We start from the raw sequence: 6,000 nt of genomic DNA, 5'->3' as shown, positions 1-6,000 counted from the left end.
TTCATTTTAGATTGTGGGTTCCTTTAATTCAGCGATTCCCCATTAGCTCACAATTCTTTTATGTTTCCCTCCTCTGTTCTGCTCACTGAAATAAATAACTTTGAGTATCTATGATGTTGTGTACTCGGGTCCTTCAAATAGAAAATACTTTCATACTTCTCTTTCTTTCAATCGAAACAAAGGCTCTCATCAGTGAGACATCTAAGTTCTAATCTCTGTACCCACTAGTGTGGACTCCTTTGCTGTGTTTTATAGGCCTCATCTGCCTTTACATGCTTGCACAATGTGCATTGTTTGCTCCCACAGAGCTATTTTGGCATATGTCCTGTTACTAGCACAGATTTGTCATTATTCCTCAAACAGCTTCCTCATGCCCTCTGCCAGCTTTACACCAAGAGTAGAAAGTCCTGGAGTGTATCAGCATCCTGAGGTTTATTTTTGTGGAATTAAGCTCACCTCTGCTTCTATTGCTTTGGTCTTGCACCTCATGGGTGTTTTCTGTCTGCGCTCACTTTAACAAGTGCTGTGCTGGTGCTGCCTGCTCGGTGGGTATCGCCCAGGTCATTGCTGTGAGAGCTGGGCTCTGCTCTTCACATGACAAAGCAACCACCTGTCCCATGTGCTGAGGAATAAAAACCTAGAAGATGGCAGCATGTGCTTAGAAAATTTCTGGTACTAATTCTTACTGGAAGCAGTCCTCCTACTGGAAGCACTACAGCTAATATTTACCATTAATTTTTTTACATAGGAAATGAGGAATGGCTAAATTTAATGCAAATTATATTGCAAATAATTTGTAACAATTAAATAATAAATAATAATTAAATAATTTATAATTGTAATAAATTAATTTGCTGTCTGAGGTTATCTTCCTGCTTTTACTGGTGTGAAGTAACCCTGGGAAGTTCATTGCTAGAGGAGCTTTTCCTTATTATTGCTGCTACCAGGACATCAGCTAAGCTTGTGATACAACAGTCTGAACCAAGGAAAATTGCAGTGTGATGATACAAAGGACTGCAAGGAAGGAGGAGAAGGACAAGCTCTTATTCAATTATTCTGTTTAATTTTAAAATAATTTTTCCTAAGATAAAGAAAAATTCAACATTGGGTTTTTTCCTCCATTTGGTCTGGTTAAGGAGAGAAAAAATAAGAAAATAGTTGCAAAAATAAAATTAGAAGTATTTAAAATATAAAGAATTGGGATACAGCAGTCAATGCACATTCATGTGTTGGGTGGAAGTTACATATGTAGAGTGTTAGAGGGGCTAGCTATGTTGTACGATTTGTAGAACTAGGGACTGTGAGAGAGAGCTGCAGGGGAGAGCTCACATAAGAAAGGAAACAAAGCCAAGGTCTCATGCCATGATATCCATTCCAGCTGTTGTCCTGGATCTGAGAGTCAGAAGTCACTCACTTTCATGAACAATTCTGTATTTTTATGAAATATTATGTAATATTTTGATGAAAAATATTCTTATGTCAAAAAAAAAATTTCAAAGCTAAAAAAAATAGAAGTCACTCTTTGGATAGCAAGGAAGTTTGAATCTTCTGGAGTCTGAACAACTGCAAAGACCCAGATATATGAGCCACAGCTTAGGAAAAGGACTTTGGTAAAAAGATTGCAGTTGGGCTAAAAGATACATTCCTCTGGCCCTTAAATGTGGCATGTCCATTTGCCCTTCAGGTCCATTTTGGGCTGATGATGTGGGCTGTTGTGTCAGAGTGGAGTGCGCATAATGCTCCTTGCTTCCCCAACAGACCTAGGCTGTGTGCACTGATAACACACATCTGTCCACAGACTCTGTCCACAGAAATTGAATTTCTGCCAGCAAAATCCCTCTTCTAGGGTGTTCATACAAAATACACCTCAAATGCACAGAAAATTGCCTTCAAAGTTAGAAGCATATATGCAGAAACTATTTAGTAGTACCTCATCCGGAAGAAGTTAGGAAGTATTAAAAAATGAAAACTCATTATACAATACATAGGAATGAGGAACATTTAGAATTGTGCAACATGCACTGCAGTGAATGAGAATATTACAAACTGAATGTGACTGATATGACACAAATGATCATCAGTTTGAATGCAATTTGGAACCTTGCCAGTTACACTTTTGATTAAACACTTGATTCTGATGATGTTCTTATGCTGTACAAATATTATATGATATAAACTATGCATTGGTGTAGCTCATGTTACAAGAATGTGTCTCATGCTCCAATAATTACTTTAAATTGTCATGGGAATTCAACGTTTCCGTTGGAAGCTGGTGTTACAGTAGCTATTCTCTCACATGCAATTATAAAATTTTTCACCTGAAATATTTTTGTCTGTGTAGTGTTAGAACTACTGCAAAAAGTAATCATTTTCAGTGGGAAAAGTATATTAATCTTCTGATTAAAAACAGCAAGCAAATAAACAAAGAGGAAAAGAGCGAGAGAAATGTTTTGATTTAATTACAAGTAAGTGGGAAAGGAAGTGGTCGGTACCTTCCCCCAAAATCCTGAACTGATGTGTCTGTCACATGCATACAAGCAGAGTGCCTCTAGTCACATTCAGGCACAAAATCACTGCTTTTGTACACAGACGTTTCATGTTTCTGGGCCATTCCTCACTTCACCCACTAACTACCCACTGCTGCATAATGGTCTGACTTAAAGTAATGAATAGTTGTTTCTTCAAGCAAGGTTTTTAAATACCTGAAAATGTCATTGATATCTGATGTAGAGAGCATCTTTTATGTCCTTTGATTCACAGTGATGTTCTGCTTTTCTTACTTCTGGCATAGGCCTCCTTACTTCTGGCATAGGCCTCCTACCTTTAAGGGTTAGTTTCTCATGTTTAGACAACAAACACGTAACTAATAATCCATGAAAGATTCCTTTTCTGTTTCATGTGATCTGTTGAGTACACACACATATGCTTCAGTTGTTATTAATTCTGTAGAATAGGAAAATCGCTCTTTGGATGTCTAATAAAGCTGTTACATCCTGAACCCAATTTCTATATTAAGATGTTTTGTGGGGTTGTTGTTCCCTCAGGTACTCTGCTGTGTTGCTACTCTTAGTCCTTGACAACCTCTGTTGGGATGCTTTCCTTCCCTTGCAAAGGGCAGCACCTGGCACCTCACTGGCTGCCCCCATGCAGTACTATTTTTCTTGCAATATAATTTCCCATCTCTTTGTTTCCTCTCAAACTCACAGAAATTTCAACTCTGGTATTTTCATTGTGCACTCTATTTTATTTCTGGGTTTGTTTTTTATTTTGTTTAATTTTATTTCCTGGAGTATTTTAACGAATTCTTCGGAGTTTTCTCTGCTTCAGCCATTGGCATAGCACAGCACTGCCCTGACAATGTGTCCACAGTCATTTCCTGTTCCAAGTACTGCTGTATCTCATATTATATCGCTATGCATAACTCTTGCCAGGAAAAAGGGGTCTCAAATTGATTTTTCACAGAAAAACACGGATATATTTATTTGGTTTGCTACTACAAATATTCTTTCTCTAGGTTGTGACCGGGTGAATTCCAGGCCCATTGAGGCCAATGGAAATCCGTCACTTGACTTCAGTGGAGACAGGATTTCCACCCAAATTTTTGCCTGTTTGGAGAATTAGAACTGACAGTGATTGCTGAAAAAAAACCTGGAACAACACAGCGATGTAAAAAAAGAATAATAACAAGATTGTGCCACTTCTGGTAGTATCAAATAATGACTTTTCAGCACCGTGTGTGAAAGCAATTCAAACAACTAAGCTTTATATTTTTGCTTGGCTTTTTTGTTTTAAACCATTCCCTGTTGTTATTTGTGTGTTGATAGGATCAAGGAGACTTAGCCACAGATAAGAACCTCAGTGTTGTATAAACAGAGAAAGAAAACAGAGCCTCCTTCAGGCTTGCCAAATAAGTGCTTACCAAGAGGTGAGGGAACATGGGGAGACAGTACATCTGCACTGATGGTTGCTGTATGTTGGGCTGTGGAGCAGCACCCTGGGAGCCTCTTCCCAGTTTTTCCTATGTGTGATGGCAGAGGAGGCTTTAGGAGGCGTTTTGAAGGACATAGAGTAGCTCTGTGCAGAGAATTACAGATTTCACTTTCAAAACATGAAGAAAAGAGAAAGGTGTATGAAATGTGAAGGAATGCTGGTAGGGGATTATGAGCTGCTGCCTTTAAGAACAGAAGTGAGGGAAAAACAAGGCTGGGAAGTGAAGGAAAAGCGTCTGTGATGATGCTTGATTTTTCACAGGGCAGTAACAGCAGGACTGGAGAGGCTGGATGGCCCTTCCTCAGGAGAGGAAGCTGTCTCAATTCACCTCTCCCTTCTGTGTCCTTAACACATCTCTCTGGTGTTTCTAGAGTTGTTTGTATTCACAATCCAAAATTCAGAGTCTCAAATAACATAACTGTCCATATCCAGATACTTTTCTCCCACCATCAGCAGTACTTTTGTAACTGGATGCAACCCAGCTGGAAATAAGATGAGGACAGATTTTCTTGAAAGATTTCTCATACAGACAGCTTTTAGCTGGGTTGGAAACATTTCAAAAGAAGTAATTTTTCATTCTATTCCAGCATTTCTTCATCCAGTTAAAGCCAGGGAGTGCAGAGATAATTTTAAAAGAGCAAGGGATTGAAGCCTAATTCCAAAACTGCAGTAACTGACACAATAGAAATATGATTAGATTTTTTTTTAAGAGTAATGAGATTTTCATAAAATCTATGACCTGAATGAAGACTCAAGCAGGCCACTCATTTGCAAGCTATGGTTCATCTCAATTTAACATACATGGCTCCAAAACAGATCCCTGCCCCAAGTATTTTTAAACTTTAAGGCTCTTTGGAACCTGCATCTACATTGTATTTTCTATATATTGAGAGCATGCAGCTCATCTAAAGTCAATACTAACTAAATGCACACCACAGTTTTGAAGCACAGAAGTACCTGAGAAAGGCAACTCTGGAGACCATGCTCCTGGTGAAACCAGGGCTTGGGGATAGAGCCTGGCCTTAGAGATGTGCTGCCCTCAGACACCATGCATGCAGCCCAGCCCCTGCCTTTATAGCTGCTGAGTGGCGAATGTAGATCAATGTAGGTGTCTGAAACGTGGATTTGAATGCTGAGGCTTGTACCCCTCTGTTTTTGACTGACATCTCTCTTTTTCCTCTCAAGTTAACTTTCTTCTCTTGAATCATGGTACATGTCTGCCTCTGCTCCTTCAGATTTTGGTCTGCTTCGATACTTTCCCTAAACCCTTCCTATATGAGCACTTTGGTAGTGCAGACATTCTTTATTGGACCTTATATGTTTTTGACAGTGGTGGGAAGAGGAGATAAATTTTGTTCTTGCGTGTGAACTTGGGTGTTATCGTGTACGTTCCTTTGACTGCTAACCATATTTCCTGCTGGCTTTGTTACCCACAGCAGTATGTAACTTTCCTTCCTTTGTCCCATTCAAACTCTTAAAAAAAGGAATCATTTCAGAAAGTAGTTATGGGTTCACATTTTCTAAATTTTCTCTTTTCCTCCTTTTTCCTTACCTCATTAGTAGATCCTTTCACTTTATGAGAATAAGCAATTACTTATCTGTGCCATTTCATAGATGTTCAACATGTCTTCAGTTTCCCAGCATGAATATTCCTGCTCTTTCTGACCATAGCACATTAAGTGTTTAAAAGGGTTGGTTCTGTGCTTGTGCAGCAGCTTGCTTGGTGTTACCATGGCTAGCACTGGACCAGGAACTGCTTTCTTGTTCCCCAAATCAGTTTTGTAACCATGGCTTTCATCCCAATTGTAATCAGATGGAAATTTTCCCCTTGGGCTGTGGACTTACTTTGCTACTATAACTACCAGGTAGATATGAAGATTTTCCAAACAACAATGAGTTTTAACTGAAATTACCATATGAGTTTGTTTTTTTAAAAACAAAATATTTTGTTGCTCTGGAAGCATTTTTTTTTAAATATTCTCTACATTGTGAAATTTATCTAAAGTGACT

The sequence above is a fragment of the Melospiza georgiana genome, chromosome 1, assembly GCF_028018845.1.
Source record: "Melospiza georgiana isolate bMelGeo1 chromosome 1, bMelGeo1.pri, whole genome shotgun sequence".
Lineage (NCBI taxonomy): Eukaryota > Metazoa > Chordata > Aves > Passeriformes > Passerellidae > Melospiza > Melospiza georgiana.
The sequence above is the reverse complement of the archived record's forward strand: the minus strand, read 5'-3'. Positions refer to the sequence as shown.